Source organism: Suncus etruscus, chromosome 14, assembly GCF_024139225.1.
Source record: "Suncus etruscus isolate mSunEtr1 chromosome 14, mSunEtr1.pri.cur, whole genome shotgun sequence".
NCBI lineage: Eukaryota > Metazoa > Chordata > Mammalia > Eulipotyphla > Soricidae > Suncus > Suncus etruscus.
Genome location: NC_064861.1, coordinates 61,373,188 through 61,390,525, shown reverse-complemented (window position 1 = coordinate 61,390,525; position 17,338 = coordinate 61,373,188). Strand labels below are relative to the sequence as shown.

The following is a 17,338-nucleotide window of genomic DNA, read 5'->3' as shown; positions in this document are numbered from 1 at the left end:
GTTTATATTCTGTGAGTAATAACGGATGTTTTTATGGGGACAAAAACAATGCTTTAAAAATGACAACAAACCAAAAATTCAGTTGGGAGCTCTGAGGAGAGCCATAGGAGGTATCTAGACACCAACAGATGACAAATTCTTCTGGGCTGCCCTTTTGGTGTCTATGGTATCTCTGCACAGATCTGACAGCCTTAGGTATTTGAAAAACAAAACAAGATTTGTCTGAGCACAGTCACTAAGAAATCTGTCATCTATTTAGTTTAGTTTAGTTTTTTGTTTTCACACCACACCCTGCTGTATTCTCCTGGGGATACTCAGAGAACCATTTGGGATCTTGGAGATAAAACATCAGAGCAAGACAATCCTCTGTACTGTTTCTCTGGTCCCAACAGGCTCAGTTTTTTTTTCCTGCCTTTGAATCACACCCAGAGATGTTCTTAGGGGTCACTTGGGGCCAGGGATTGAACTGGGAGCCCCAATTCTTTGAGCTATCTTCTTGGTCCACAGCTTCAGCTCTTAATTGATGAAAATAAAGAGCGAAAACTATAATTAGTTTGAAAAGTCAAAGAGTTTGAAAGAGTTTGGCAAAAAAAAAAAAAAAAAAAAAAAAAAAAAACAGGTCTAAGAGTAGGAGAATTCAGCATTAATTCTGATTCAAAATTGAAAATAAAAAAAAAATTCAAAAATGGTCAGGGGAAAAAGTGGTGTTAGGAAAACTGGTCAGTCACATGCCCAAAAATAATTCAGACCTCTTTCTGATGCCACGAACAAAAGTCAAATAAAAATGAATTAAGAACCTCAATATCGGGGCTGGAGAGATAGCATGGAGGTAAGGCGTTTGCCTTTCATGCAGGAGGTCATCGGTTCAAATCCCGGTGCCCCATATGGTCCAGGAGCAATTTCTGAGCCTGGAACCAGGAATAATCCCTAAGGACTGCCGGGTGTGACCCAAAAACCACACACACACACACACACACACACACACACACACACACACACACACACACACACAAAAGATCCTCAATATCAAGTTTGAAGCCATAAATTAGATTATACTAAGAAAAATATAGTAGAATACTTCGTAACATTGAATCTAGAGATATCTTTCATGATTCAGTGCCTTTGGCTAAACAAATGAACTCAAAGATTAAATAATACTACATCAAACTTTGAAGTTTTTTTTTTTTGGCTGTCGACATCAAAATATGGAACGCTTCACGAATTTGCGTGTCATCCTTGTGCAGAGGCCATGCTAATCTTCTCTGTATCATTCCAATTTTAGTATATGTGCTGCCGAAGCGAACACAAACTTTGAAGTTTCTGTACCTCAAAGGATACCTTAGATTAGAATAGAAAAACACCCCATATGTTGGGAAAGAATATTTGGCTAATGTTCATCTCATAAAAGATTAATATCCAAGATATATAGAGGGTCTGGACAAATAGCACAGTGAGTAAGACTTTTGCCTTGCATATGGCCAACCTGGGTTCAATCACCAGCATTCCATCCATATGGTCCCCAAGTCTGCCAGAAGTGACCCAGCGGCACTCAGGAGTTGTCGCTGTCTCTGCACTCAAAAATCACCCCTGGCAGACTCGGGGACCATATGGGATGTCAGGGATTGAACTTAGTCGGCCATGTTCAAGGCAAATGCCCTACCCATTGTGCTATCGTTCCAGCCCCAGAAGTAATTTCTGAATGCAGAACCAGGAATAACCCGAGTGCCACGAGGTGTGGACCCAAAATAAAAACAAACAAAAGGTAGATGAAGAACTGGTATAACTTTATAAGAAAAAAACCCACAAAGGATCCACATCAAAAAATAGGAATGGCAAAAAGAAAATAAAGAAAATTTAGAGCAAAGCCAAAAAAAAAAAAAAATAGGGATGGTCCAAAGAGATATATAATATATCAGATGGGGAACTTGCCTGGCATGCTGCTGACTCAGCAACCCTTGTTGGGGGTGTGGGGCTGGAATGTTCTATGCACAAAATCCTAAAGTATAAAAAAAAATTTTTTTTTTGGGGTCACACCCAGCGGTGCTCAGGGGTTACTCCTGGCTGTCTGCTCAGAAATAACTCCCGGCAGGCACAGGGGACCATATGGGACACCAGGATTCAAACCAACCACCTTTGGTCCTGGATCAGTTGCTTGCAAGGCAAACGCCGCTGTGCTATCTCTCCAGGCCCAAAAAAAAAATTTTTTTTTTAAGAAAATAATTTGAGGGGCCGGCGCGGTGGCACTAGAGGTAAGGTATCTGCCTTGCCAGCGCTAGCCTAGGACGGACTGCGGTTTGATCTCCCGGCGTCCCATATGGTCCCCCAAGCCAGAGTGATAGTTCAGCGGGTAGCATGCATGCAGCCAACCCAGGTTCGTTCGATCTCTGGTACCTCATATGACCAGGAGTGATCCCTGAGTAGAGTTAAGATAAAAGCCGAGCACTGCAAGGCAAGTGTGGAAAAAGAAAATTCTTTTGCTGGAACATTCCTAAGGGATTTAGGTTATGTTCTGAATGACCTCTCAGGACCAAGGAGCCAGGATCCCTCTTTTTTAGGGAAGACCACCAGTCTACACCTGTAACAATACTATTTTGGGGTTAATTCTCTTCTTGACACGCTGGAGAAATATTAGGGCACTAGTCTTACACACAAGCTTCAGGATTTAATCCCCTGAGTCCCACCCAGAATGATCTCTGAGTTCAGAGCCAGGAGTGAGCCCTGACATGGCAGGGCAAGGCTCCTCCAATCAAAATCAAATAAACAAAAATATATATTTGGGGGTGGGGGAGTTGGGCCACATCCAGTGACACTCAGGGGTTACTCTCGGCTATGCGCTCAGAAATCTCTCCTGGCTTGGGGGACCATAGGGACGTCGGGGGATTGAACCTCGGTTTGTCCTAGGCTAGCTCACGCAAGGCAGACGCCGTATGTACAGCATGGACCACCGCTCTGGCCCCCAACATTATATTCTTGAGGCCCAAGGATATCCTGGGGTTTCTGATCCTGCTAGAGATAGCCTTCATTGCCCTCTCAGTAGACCAGAGCACTGTGATTCAGATCTCAAGCTTCTTTCTTTTACTTTGGCTTTGATTTTTATTTTATTTATTTATTTTGGTTTTTGGGTCACACCCGGCAGCGCTCAGGGGTTACTCTTGGCTCTATGCTCAGAAATCGCTCCTGGCAGGCTCGGGGGACCATATGGGATGCTGGGGTTTGAACCTCCATCCTTCTGCATGCAAGGCACGCTATCTCTCCAGCCCCAAGGCTTTGAGATTTTATTTTATTTTATTTTATTTTTTTGGGTTTTTGGGTCACACCCGGCGTTGCTCAGGGGTGACTCCTGGCTGTCTGCTCAGAAATAGCTCCTGGCAGGCACGGGGGACCATATGGGACACCGGGATTCGAACCAACCACCTTTGGTCCTGGGTCGGCTGTTTGCAAGGCAAACACCGCTGTGCTATCTCTCCGGGCCCGCTTTGAGATTTTAATGCCTGAAGAAATGTGATTTCTAAAGTTGTAATTATTGCTTTGGTATTATACCAGTTTCTGGATCATGTGTTACACAGAAAATTTTATTCCTATTTTTTGTTTGTTTTGGGGTCATACCTAGTGAGGGTCAGGAGTTACTCTTGGTCCACTTCTCACAGGACCATATTAGATCCAGGGGTCAAATCCAGATTAGCCATATGCAAGGCAAGTGCCCTAATCATTGTACAATCTCTTCAGCCCTATTCCTGGTTTTAGGCAAACAAAAACATTGCTGTGAGAAGAAAACATACTAAAGTTTCACTACCTGATAGTATCAGGGGCAGATAAAAGCAAATGGCTTGGTTTTTTATTTCACTCACAAAAAAGATGCAATCTACTAACTTTTTGAAGATCACAACTCAGAAAAAAAGAATCATTCCTAAATTTGGAAAAAGCAAACCACACTGTTCCAAAACATATTGCTCTAAAAATTCATTAAAATCCTTTTCAGGGAGTGATAGCACAGAAGATAGGGCATTTGCCTTGCACACAGCTGACTTGGGTTTGATTCCCAGCATCCCATATGGTCCCCTGAGCCTACCAGGAGTAATTTCTGGTTTTGGTTGTTTTGTTTGTTGTTGTTGTTTTGGGGCCACACCTGATGGCACTCATGGATTACTCTTGGCTCTGTGCTCTGAAATTGCTCCTGGCAGGCTTAGGGAGCCATATGGGATGCTGGGAATCGAATCCAGGTCTTTTCCAGGTAGGCCGCATGCAAGGCACAGGCCTTACCACTGTGTATCTCTCCGGCCCCCAGGAGTAATTTTTATTTATTTATTTATTTATTTATTTATTTATTTATTTATTTATTTATTTATTTATTTATTTTGGGTTTTTGGGTCACACCCGGCAGCGCTCAGGGGTTACTCCTGGCTCTATGCTCAGAAATCGCCCCTGGCAGACACGGGGGACTATATGGGATGCCGGGATTCAAACCACCGTCCTTCTGCATGAAAGGCAAACGTCTTATCTCCATGCTATCTCTCAGGCCCCCAAATAGAATATTCTTTTTTTTTTTTTTGGCCACACCCGTTTGACACTCAGGGGTTACTCCTGGCTATGCACTCAGAAATTGCCCCTGGCTTGGGGGACCATATGGGACACCGGGGGAATCGAACCTCGGTCCGTCCTACGCTAGCGCTTGCAAGGCAGACACCTTACCTCTAGCGCCACCTTCCCAGCCCCATAATATTCTTAATCTCTGAAAATTTTTGGTTCAGTTCCCTATTTTCCCTACTCCTGTAAGTTGAATTTTATTAAGATCCCTGTTCCATGATAAACCAATATATTTAGAGTATTTGTAACAAGTCTTCTCCCATAAATTCATGGAATAATATGGGGCCAGAATTCAGGTTTACTTACCCAGGAAGTACTTACTTACCCAGAATTATTTACATTATTTACTTACTTACTTACTTACCCAGGAAGTACAGAAACCATTCAACCAGATGGCAGAGTTTGTGCGTCAAATCCACCAGATGTCTCCAGTACCCAGACAAGCCCATATCCGGCTCTGCAAAGGAGATGGATAAGAAAAACTCTGCCTGTCAATCAAAGCTTCACACACACACACACACACACACACACACACACACACACACACACACACACACAGATGTGCTTTCCACTGTGTTACTTTTCTGTGCTGTACCAGTGAAATATTTGCACACTTTGCTTTCTTGTTATCCTTGAAATCTTTGCCAGGAGATGTCACCCTCATTCCTTAGACATTTCATTCTTGTCCAGAGAGAGAAGTGATATTCTGGACCTGAAACACCAACACAAAGCATTAAACAATAGTTTTTCTAAACAATAAAGGACTTTAGAATGCTCACAATATAATGGGAGGGTATGCATTGGAGGTGAGGCATGAGACAGTGGTGGAGGGAAACAGACACGGGTGAAGGTTAGTGGTGTTGGAATGTTGTATGCGTGGATCCTTATCATTCAGAGTATTATAAATGATGGTGACTAAGAACATTTTTTTTTTTTTTTGGTTTTTGGGTCACACCCGGCGTTGCTCAGGGGTTACTCCTGGCTGTCTGCTCAGAAATAGCTCCTGGCAGGCACGGGGGACCATATGGGACATCGGGATTCGAACCAACCACCTTTGGTCCTGGATTGGCTGCTTGCAAGCGCTGAGCTATCACTCCGGGCCCTTTTTTTTGGTTTTTGGGCCACACCCGGCAATGCTCAGGGGTTACTCCTGGCTGTCTGCTCAGAAATAGCTCCTGGCAGGCACGGGGGACCATATGGGACACCGGGATTCGAACCAACCACCTTGGTCCTGGATCGGCTGCTTGCAAGGCAAATGCCGCTGTGCTATCTCTCCGGGCCCGACTAAGAACATTTTTAAATATCTTACTATAATGCAATTGCTCAGAATCAGTGTATGATTTGGGGGAGGACAAAAACTATTTTAGAATAATAACCAGAATTGACCAGACTGTTGGATTAACCAGTTTCCATCCTATTCAGGTTATGCTTGTTACTTATTGGACTTAAGCACCTTTGAATGGAAGCATCCTTTAGTTTGGTGCTTTAGATCACTCCAGGGTGTGATCTAGCACTTCCAGGGTCTCAGGGAAAAACGGCTTGCAGTTTCAGTTTTCCCACGACTGAATTATATGTCTGCTGGTCTCAGTGCTAGGAACAGAAGACTTTTGATGAAAGTTCCTGGACCTGTTTTATCTCCTTAATTGTGTGTGGATTGTTTCCTGTTTGCTTCCAGACCCACGTATCCCCAATCTCCTGGGATTCGGTGTGAGGTTTCCTCTATAGCAGATCATGTCAGACTCTGTTTTTCTTTTTCTTTTTTTTTTTTTTTTTGGGGTCACACCTGGCATTGCTCAGGGGTTACTCCTGGCTGTCTGCTCAGAAATAGCTCCTGGCAGGCACGGGGGACCATATGGGACACCGGGATTCGAACCAACCACCTTTGGTCCTGGATTGGCCGTTTGCAAGGCAAATGCCGCTGTGCTATCTCTCCGGGCCCTGTTTTTCTTTTTTGTTGTTGTTTTTTTGTTTTTGGGATTTGGGGCCACACCCAGCAATGCTCAGGTTTCACTCCTGGCTCTGCACTCAGAAATTGCTCCTGACAGCCTCAGGGAGCTGGGGATCCAACCAGGGTCTGTCCCAGGTCGTCTGCATGCAAGGGAAACGCCCTACCGCTGTGCTATTGCTCCAGCCCCTCTTCATATGTTTTTCATCATTTTAGGACTCTCACATTAAAATTCATATATATGTTATGGAGGCTAAACAGGGGCTGGAGTGATAGCACAGTGGTAGGGCATTTGCCTTGCAAGCGACTGATCCAAGACAGATAGTGGTTCTAATCTTGACATCCCATATGATTTCCCGAGCCTGCCAGGAGCGATTTCTGAGCACAGAGCCAGGAATAACCCCTGAGCACTGCCGGGTGTAACCCCCTAAAAATTAACAAGCCCAAAACCAGAACAGAGGGCAGGGCATTTGCCTTGTATGGGGCTGATCTAGAACTGCCAGGAGGATCCCTGAGCACAAAATAAGGAGTAAGGCCTGAGAGCTGCCAGGTGTGGCCTAAAAGTTAGGGGAAAACAAAAAGGAGAATGGTTATTATTGGTACTTTGAGTGTTCTCCAAGGACTTCTCATGTTTATTATTTAATCTTTAAAGACTTTATTCTTCTAGTAGAATTTTAATTGTCTACAGTTTTGTCTGTATTAAAAGTTATTTGAAGTTCTAAATACAACACGAAATAATACTTGCCCATTTAAACAAAGTGAGCATGATATCAAAATTAACACTAAAACAGTTGCAAATAAAATTGAGCTACTTTGGGGCCAGAAAGATAGCACAGAGGGAAAGGTGCTTTAGTCACCTTGCATGTGACTAAATGAATATGGTCTTGCAAGCAATGAGTAATGCCAATAGTGACCCCTAAGTGCAGACTTAGAAGTAAGTCTTGAGCACTGCTGGGTGTGGCCTAGCCCCCTGCCCTGCCACCCCTCTCTCCTTGATACAAACAGAAAAAAAAAATCAAGACTAGGTTGATTTAAAGTCATAATAACCATGTATTTGCTTCGGCTGCATATATACTAACGTCATAAGAACCTGATGCTAAAACTCATAGGTACTTCATGCAGTTATTATTTTGACCATAATGTCTTTGTTTTCTTGGCGTACTATTAAATAATTTAGAATCTGTTATTAAAAGCTGAGTGGAGATGAAAGAGAGAGGTAAGGTGCTTGCCTTGATTGCAATCAACCAACCCAGGTTTAGTCCCTAACACTGCCTTTGGGACTGACTAAAAACACTGCCAGGAATGATCTCTGAGCACAACCAGGTATGGCTCTGAAACAAAAAAAAAAAGCTGATCACAGTATTTGAAATGCTTTTGTCCTTTTAGCAGGCAAAATAAAACAGTCTGGCTTTACAACAGAATACTACAGATATTAAAGCTCAGTTTAAAAATCCTTAAAAGGGGGCCGGAGAGATAGCATGGAGGTAAGGCATTTGCCTTTCATGCAGAAGGTCATCAGTTCAAATCCCGGTGTCCCATGTGGTCCCCCGTGCCTGCCGGGAGCAATTTCTGAGCCTGGAGCCAGGAATGACCCCTGAGCACTGCCGGGTGTGACCCAAAAACCACACACACACAAAAAAAAAATCCTTAAAAGGGGGCCGGAGAGACAGCACAGTGGTACGACTTTTTGCCTTGCATGTAGTCAACCCAGGACGGACCCAAGTTCGATTCCTGGAATCCCATATGGTCCCCCAAGCCTTCCAGGAGCAATTTTTGAGCTCAGAACCAGGAGCACTGCCAGGTATGGCCCCAAAACAAAAACAAACAATCCTTACAGGGACTCAACAGGTTAAGTACATATTTTGCTAGTAGGTATTCCAGAATTGAGATACTCAACATCCATGGTCTCCTCCCCAACTCCAGCACTCTCAGGTGTGACCCCAAACCAATAAAATAAAATGAATAAAACCCTTATAGGAGCAAAGGGTGTGACCCAATTAGTAAAGTATTTGCCTTACATGTGTGAGGCCCTGGGTTTGATTCCCAAAGCAGACAGGGTGCAGCCACAATTCCTGAAAACTTCTGGGAGTGGCCCCCACAATAGTAAAAAACCAATAAAACAATTTCCTTATAGCATTTCATTATATTCACTTCTGTTTGACTGCTTGTAAAATATCTTTTCATTTTCCTTTCCGGAACTGAGGAAAGGATTCAAAGGGCTAAGTGCATTCCTTACATGTGGAGGCCATAAATTAGACTAATGGCCCTGGTGATCATTGAGCATTCTGGAAGGGGGGGGGAGAGGGAGAGGGAGAGGGAGAGGGAGAGGGGGAGAGAGCGAGAGAGAGGTGAGAGAGAGAGAGAGAGAGAGAGAGAGAGAGAGAGAGAGAGAGAGAGAGAGAGAGAGAGAGAGAGGGAGAGAGAGAGGGAGAGGAGGAGAGAGAGAGAGATAGAGAGAGAGAGAGAGAGAGAGAGAGAGAGAGAGAGAGAGAGAGAGAGAGTTAGTTAGTTGGTGTTGCTGGGGACCAAAATCTAGGGGTCATACTGCAAGGTAAATGAATACTCTACTGTTTCTACACTCAGGGGTCACTCCTAGTAGGGCTCAGGGGACCAATATGGGATGTCTGGTTGGAAACTTGGTCAGCCTCATACAAAGAAAATGCCCTACCCATTGTACTCTTGCTCCAGTCCCAGAAAGATAAAAATTCTTTTTTAACATTGTGTCCTTTTAAGTTCACATTGTGTCCTATTTCCATTCCACAAATAACTAGCTTTACCTCAAATAGAACGCCTTCATTTTTAAGCAAACTATACATTCTTTATACTTATCTCTCACTGAAAACATAGATGTTTATATTTAGTTGTTTCTTTCATTTCATTAGCTGTAATTTTATATAATTCTTAGTTTCTTTCCTTTTTTTTTTTTTTTTTTTTTGGTTTTTGGGTCACACCTGGCAGCGCTCAGGGGTCACTTCTGGCTACATGCTCAGAAATTGCTCCTGGCAGGCTCGGGAGACCATATGGGATAAAGAGATTTGAACCCCCATCCTTCTGCAGGCAAGGCAAATGCCCTACCTCCATGCTGTCTCTCAGGCCCTCACAAGCTAATTCTTATTCATATGCAGGTAGAAAAAGTATTTTACCCAATATCCTGGAGCACTTTAAACTAAACTTTTAAAGTTCCATTTTTGGGGGGTGGGGTCATTCCCAGTAGAGTTTGGGGATGGAGCACTGTTAGAGTGTTCAGGGAGCCAAGCAGTGGATCAAATCCAGCATCCCACAATGTCAAGAATACAGGGGCCAGACCAGTAGCACAGCAATAGGGCCATTTGCCTTGCAAACAACTGACATAGGACGAATCCAGGTTCAATCGCCAGCATCCCATAAGATCCCTAAGCCAGTAGGATTTCTGAGCATAGAACCAGGAGTAACGGGTCCGGAGAGATAGCACAGTGGCATTTGCCTTGCAAGCAGCCAATCCAGGACCAAAGATGGTTGGTTCGAATCCCGGTGTCCCATATGGTCCCCCGTGACTGCCAGGAGCTATTTCTGAGCAGATAGCCAGGAGTAACCCCAGAGCACCGCTGGGTGTGGCCCAAAAACCAAAAACCAAAAAAAAAAAAAAAAAAAAAAAAAAAAAAAAAAGAACCAGGAGTAAGCCCTGAGTGCTGCCGGATGTGGCCCATAAAACAAAAACAAAACTTAAAACACACGAAGAATACACTCAGTGCAGTAACTGAGCACAAGCACTACAACTAAGCCCCTCCCCAGCACAACATGCTCTCTGAACACAGGAGTGCCCCTGAGCGCTGATGAATATCATCCCCTCCCCCCAAAAAAAGGCTCTTAAAATCATAGAGATCTGGATTAAAGGACTGGAGCATATACTTTGCATGTGACAGCCTTGGGTTTGATCTCTAGCTCCACTTGGCCTGCTAAATACTGCTTTATTGTATTATAAAGATAATACAATAAAATTAAGGCTGTAATCAGTTTACCCACTCTCTGTTGAGTAAGTTCAGAGCCTCATCTCAATACTCCCTTGTCCTTGGGCCATTGAATGAAAACAAAGACAAAGGGAATGCAGCAGCTCAGCTGCATTTTTTCAACTAAGCCTAGAAATAGTCTGTCTGGGCCAGGAAATGGCCTAGCACCAAGCTCTTGTGAGTTCTGAATTCAGTACTTGGCACCTGCAAAGCATAAAGCAAATCAGAGCCAGAGTGACCTTGCAGCATGTAGGGCCCTTGCCTTACTGTGGCTGAACTGGGTTGGATTCCCTGAGGCCACCCAGAAGAGAACTGAGCCAGGAATAAACCCTGAGCACTGCCAGGTGTGGCCCCCACAGAAACAAAATACAAATCATTCTCCCTCAAAACCCAGGTGCTGTTAATTGAAAGAGATAATTGATTTTTGTCAATCATCCTGGCAAACATTATAACACAATGAACAGCTAATGTTATGTGTGACATGGCCATTTTGGTAGGCAGGAATGTGAAGAGAGGCTATGAGTTAGTTTTTGGTTTCGGTTTCTTTTTTTCTTTCTTTCTTTCTTTCTTTCTTTCTTTCTTCTTTCTTTCTTTCTCTTTCTTTCTTTCTTTCTTTCTTTCTCTCTTTTTTCTTTCTTCTTTCTTTCTTCTTTCTTTCTTTCTTTCTTTCTTTCTTTCTTTCTTTCTCTTTCTTTCTTTCTTTCTTTCTTTCTATGTGTTTTCTTTATTCTTTCTTTCTTTCTTTCTTTCTTTCTTTCTTTCTTTTTTTTTTGGTTTGGGTTCATACCTAGTGGTACTGGAGCTCTGCACTCTGCACTTAGGAATTACTCCTGGACTATGACGGTGCTCAGGGAATTTGTGGCATAGGGGTCAAACTGGATATGCCAAGTGCAAAGGGAGTACACTCCCTGCTGGCTGTACTATCTTTCTGGCTCCAAATTTAATGTTTACTTATGTTCTTTTCTTTTTAAGAGGCTAGTGTATAGTATAGCCAATAAGGTGCTTGCTTCTCACCTGGCCAACCTGAGTTTAATTCCTAACAATCCCTATGGTCCCTCGAGCACTAATTCCTAAGTGTAATCCTAAGAGTAATTCCTAAATGTAGAGTCAGGAGTAACCCCTGAGCATCATCAGGTATAAAATAAAAATAAAAATAGCCACGAGTTGGGTGAGACTGCCCCAGACATTGTGTTTCTAGACAGGTTTGATAAAGCAGAGTAGCAGTAGCAGCAGAGAAATAATACACCAAGCAGTGATCTCTCTCTCTCTCTCATCCTACTCACAGTCTCTCTCTCTCTGTGTGTGTATGTGTGTGTGTGTGTGTGTGTGTGTGTGTCCCTCTCCCAGAGGGGGAAGGTCTAGTAATCCAGGTGTGCTTTTACATATCAAAAGAAAAGGTTAGGGAAAAAAGAGTTGGGGAAAACATTTTTTGTTTAGGCTTTTACCTAGATTTACCTACAAGGTGTATGGGATGCCAGGGATCGAACCAAGGTCCGTTCTGGATCAGCCACGTGCAAGGCAAATACCCTACCTCTGTGCTATCATTCTGGCCCTCCCAAACTGTTTTTTAAAGTTTTTAATTAAGACACCATGATTAATAAAGTTGTTCCTAATAGAGACATTATAAATTTAGTATAAAGAGATGGTCAACTACTCAAAAGAGACTTCCCTTAACACTGAGAAGACTTAACAACAACAACAACCTGCTTACTGGACAGGGCTTTCTGCATTGCCCTTTAATTGTGAGGTGAAACGAGAGGATGCTCCACACCAGCCTGACTTTAATGTAGAATATACAGATTCCAGGATCATTAATACAGAAACCTGATGCCAACAATAGAGACTGCGTAAAAAACAAACAAACAAAAAAAAAAACTGTATTGGCACTAAGACAATGACTTGGATTGAATGAACTAGTTTGCCTGGAGCCTAGAGATGGTCTTATGCCAGGAAACTTCAGGGGTAGGGTCTCCTTGTATTTAGGCCAAGGCTTTTCCTTTCCATGTCCCCCATATTTTGGTGGGCCTATGCAAACAATATTTGCCACTCTAACATCGTTTTTACTGTGCTCCTTTGACTCTAAACCTTAAAAACTTTTGATGTTAACTTAAACTTAATATGCATGTGCATGAAAATGTAAAAAAAAATACTATGCCTACAACGTTTAAGGAGTCACATAAATTTCATGGCTTTAGATTGCTTTGTGTACTGCTAAGAAAAGTTATAATGTACTACAATCTGGGGACTTGTGGACAAAGTAATTGTACATGGGTTCTATTTTATTTTTCTTAATGTTCTTTGATTGTAAGTTCAAAATTTAGGCGTCAGCAAGGGGATTTCTTCTGAGAACTCTGATTATGGGTGATTGTCCTTCCACTGTAACTTTACCTTGTCCTCTTTCTTTGCATCATTGTTCTCATAATTAAAAATTAAAAATTAGGGCCCGGAGAGATAGCACAGTGGCATTTGCCTTGCAAGAGCCCATCCAGGACCAAAGGTGGTTGGTTCGAATCCCGGTGACCCATATGGTCCCCCGTGCCTGCCAGGAGCTATTTCTGAGCAGATAGCCAGGAGTAACCCCTGAGCAATGCCGGGTGTGGCCCCCCCAAAAAATTAAAAATTAAAAAAAAAAAAGAGATGGTCAAAGGAGAACATTATAGAATATCTCCAATAAGCCTACAGTTAAGAAAGGAGCATCCAGGAACCAAAGAGATAGCATGGAGGTAAGGCATTTGCCTTGCATGCAGAAGGATGGGGGTTTGAATCCCGGTATTCCATATGGTCCCCTGAGCCTGTCAGGAGCGATTTCTGAGCATAGAACCAGAAGTAACCCGAGCACTGCCAAGAAAGAAGCACCCGGCCTGGAATCATTTCTGCTAGACCCCATTGAGTCTTAAAGACTAAGCTGATTGCAGTGTCAGCATCTCCTCAAAGTGAAAAGAGAAACCACTGGGTATGGAAGTTCCAGATCAGCACTGTTATGAACTCATCTGCATAAACTCATTAGCTCTGGCCTAAACTCCTGCCTGCCCCCAGGCAAAGGTGAATTTGTTTGAAATTTGGTAAGTTTCTGTTTTGTTTTGTTTTGGTTTGGTTTTGGTTTTGGGGTCACACCCAGCAGCGCTCAGGGGTTACTCCTGGTTCTGTTAAGTTCAGGAGAATGATGCGCCGTTCAAAGACACCAAGACCACAGTCTCATGCAAAGCAGGGGGTTTGTTTTCTTACAAGCATATGCAGGGGCTGTGCTAGAATCCAGCATAAGCCAGAAACTGCCAGGCCCCAGCCATGAGCTTACAAGCTGTAAATAGCATTTCAAACAATAGAAAGTTACAGTAGATTGATTTGCTTTAGAAAGTACATGACATCTGGCATTTGCTCAATCACATTTTTTGCAAAGTTTAGGTGCAAGCTTACAGGGTTAACATGACCAGGTTAGAACCATGTCAGAACAGAAAGGAAGTTAAACTGTAACTGGGTCTACAAGTTCCCACAATTGTGTAGGGAGGTGGGTGATCAGGGCAGTCAGGGAACTCAGGGGAAATTTTTCCTTCACAGTTCTATGCTCAGAAATCGCTCTTGGCAGGCTCAGGGACCATATGGGATGCCAGGATTTGAACCCCCATTCTTCTGCATGCAAGGCAAATGTCTTAACTCCATGCTATCTCTCCAGCCCCCTTTTTTTGTTTTGTTTTGTTTTGGTTTGGTTTGGTTTTGGGGTCATACCCAGCAGCACTCAGGGGTTACTAAAATTTGGTATCTTTGGCTCAGCCTGTCCCAGCCTCATTATAACTATAAAAAACCTGCCATATTCTACAACTTGTAGTATCCTACTTGCTAACTGGGATGCTGCCTAATTTTTTTTCTTTCTTCTCTCCCCATCCTCCATTAAAAAAGATTCTAGGCAACACCCAATGGTGCTCAGGGATCATTTCTTGTAGGGCTGGGTCAACCATCTGAGGTACAAGGGATAGAGCTTGGGTTGGCTGCATGCAAAGCAAGTGCTCTATCTGTCTCTAGCCTCATTGGGGGGGGGGGGACACACACCCAGCGATGCTCAGGGGTTACTCCTGTCTCTGTGCTCAGAAATCACTCTTGGCAGGCTCTGGGGACCATATGGTATGCTGGGGATCAAACTGGTTCAGTTCCAGGTTGGCCACATGCAAGACAAACACCCTACCGCTGTGCTATCACTCTGGCCCCTAGCCTCACTTTTTAATTTCACTTCTTTGGGGTGAGGTCAACCCAGTAGTGCTCAGGAGCACCAATGTTCAGGGAATCCTACAGTGTTGGACATGGAACCTGGGCCTTTCTCATACAAAGCATGTGCTCCAGCCTGAAAAGCTGTCTCTCTGGGCCCCAACTGCATATTATAAACTTTTCAGCTCACAGTGCCAAGTTCAAGTGCCTTTTGCTGGAGAAATGCAGCCCTTTGTGGGGACCATCTCATACCTTCTGCAGTCTCTGTGACCTCCCCCAGTGGGCTGGACCCCAGGCTACAATGACCTGGGCTAGAGAGCAGCTTCTCCACAGTCACCCTTTGCCAGCACCACCCCACACCATCCCCCCTCTGCTCTGTCTTTTTCATGACAGGCCCAGGATATTCCATGCTGAAGAGTCCCTAGTCTGAGGCCCAGCTCTGCCATGACTCTGCTGAGCAATTGGGTCTAGTCATTTGCTCTCTTTGAGCTATCCCTGGAAAGATAGAGAGAGGACCTTGAACTATCATGGCTCATCCAGTGTTTCCAGGAGAGTGGATTCGAAGAGATCAGCTGGGGCATGAGCAAGTAAAAAGATAGGCATTGATCTACTTGCTGCCCCCAGAAATACACTGAAACTTGCTTCCTCGGTGGTCCTTACTAATGACACCTCTGTGTCAATGGAACTGTGGGTGCTCAGGCTAGGCAAAGCAAGTGCCCTACTTGTCTTTAGCCTTTATGCCCTAAAAGGGGAAGGAGAGACAACTTCCTCCATGTGAACTGAGGGACCCGGGACACTGTGGGTAGGGCAGGGGTGTCACAGGGTGTTGGCATGTAAAGGTGCCCAGACTGATCTGCAGTGACTCTGTTGGACCTGGGCGGGGCTGGTGCCTAACAGGAGCCAAGCATGCGACTGAGAAGGCTGGGGCAGAGCTATTGGCCCAGACAGAACATCAGATGGAAAGATCAGATTAGCATGAAGAGAAGTTGTTCTAATAGCAATGAGGATTTGAAGATTTGTTTATTCATTTTCTTCTTCCCCTCTGTGCTTGCCTCTGTGTGGAATAGTGGAACATAGGCAGCAGCTGAGAAGGCTTAAATCTGAAGTCACCTTAGTCGAAGTGATAGCACAGCAGTAGGGTGTTTGCCTTGCACGTGGCTGACCTGGAACAGACCTCGATTAGATCCACAGCATCCCATATGGTCCCCCAAGCCTGCCAGGAGTGATTTCTGGGCTCAGAGCCAGGATAAACCCCTGAGTGCCACCAAGTGTGGCCCCAAACCCAAAATAAATAAATAAATAAATAAATAAATAAATAAATAAATAAATAAATAAATAATTTTTTTTTGGGCCACACCCGGTGACGCTCAGGGGTTACTCCTGGCTATGCGCTCAGAAGTCGCTCCTGGCTTGGGGGACCATATGGGACGCCGGGGGATCGAACCGCGGTCCGTCTCCTAGGCTAGCGCAGGTAAGGCAGGCACCTTACCTCGAGCGCCACCGCCCGGCCCCTAAATAAATAAATTTGAGGTCACCAAACTACAGGGCTGCTCGTGTGTGCAGTGTACAGTGTGAGCAGACAGGGGTCGCTCTTACTGGTGGGTTAGGGGGAGTCATACAGGGTTTAACTGAATTCTGTGCTCTGGGATTCTTCTGTCAATGCTCAGGGGACCAAAAGTGGTGCTGAAGATTGAATCCAGGACAGCTACTTTCTCTCCAGCCCTGAGAGTTATTTTTGATCTGAAAGTCATGGTGCTCCTTGTAAGATCAGTTTTGGAAAGAGATCTGAAGCAAGGGAGTGAGCTTGGCGGTTTCCAGGTGAATGCCTTCCAGGAAAGAAAGAAGGGATAAAGTTCCAGGTCTTATGGGCCAAGGGATGAGTTTTATGACCAGGGCTATGTGCCCTGGCCTCAGTTCTTGGGCCAGGACTGCAAAGCACTTGCCAGACTACTCAGTGCATGGTTTCCTAAGCCTTAGAACATGAGCCCAGAAAATGTTCAGAGATGAAAAGCATCTCATCCTCACTGCCTGCTATAGGCAGCAAGTCTTACCAGTGAGTAACTGAGGCTCAGGCCTGCAAAAGAGCTAATCAAACTTTACTGCGGCTGCTTGGAACCTTTTGAGCGAACCTCCTGTTTGTTGTAGGAGCTATTTGTACAGGCTGAACTCATGCTTGTACAGAGTGAGACACATATGCATCCATTTGCTGAAGAGTGAGAAATATCTGGTGACCAGGCCTCACCCTTCCACAGATCTCAAGATCCTACTTGAAGCTTCTGGCTGCGATGGGGATGTTATGGACCCTGCTCTCTGTGATGGCCAAGCCACTTGATTGTCTTGGATAGGAAGGAGTGTGATCTACAAGTGGTCTCCATAGGGACTGACCCCATAGGATCCCCCATGGGTGTAGACATTTTATGCATTTCCAACATCCTCGGAGCAAACTTTAATTCACTATCATGGGCCACTCTGAAAATTCAAACTTCCTTTTAACAGTCTCTTAGAGGTCGGAGAGCCCTATAAGGGTTTTGTTTGTTTTCCTACTGAGGACCAGGGTGGCATCATGGCTTCAGAGCTTCTTTACAAAGTGCCACCCCTAAACATTCTTTAGGAGTCTCCTAAGCAA

The 17,338-nt window shown here is 44.3% G+C and overlaps 1 non-coding gene across 1 annotated transcript; it reads right to left on the bottom strand.

Moving 5' to 3' along the window:
- Window positions 1–1,199: 1,199 nt before the first annotated feature.
- LOC126029041 (U6 spliceosomal RNA) lies at window positions 1,200–1,306 on the bottom strand. Its single transcript, XR_007502699.1, has one exon. It is a non-coding gene; the product is annotated as a U6 spliceosomal RNA (small nuclear RNA).
- Window positions 1,307–17,338: the final 16,032 nt, after the last annotated feature.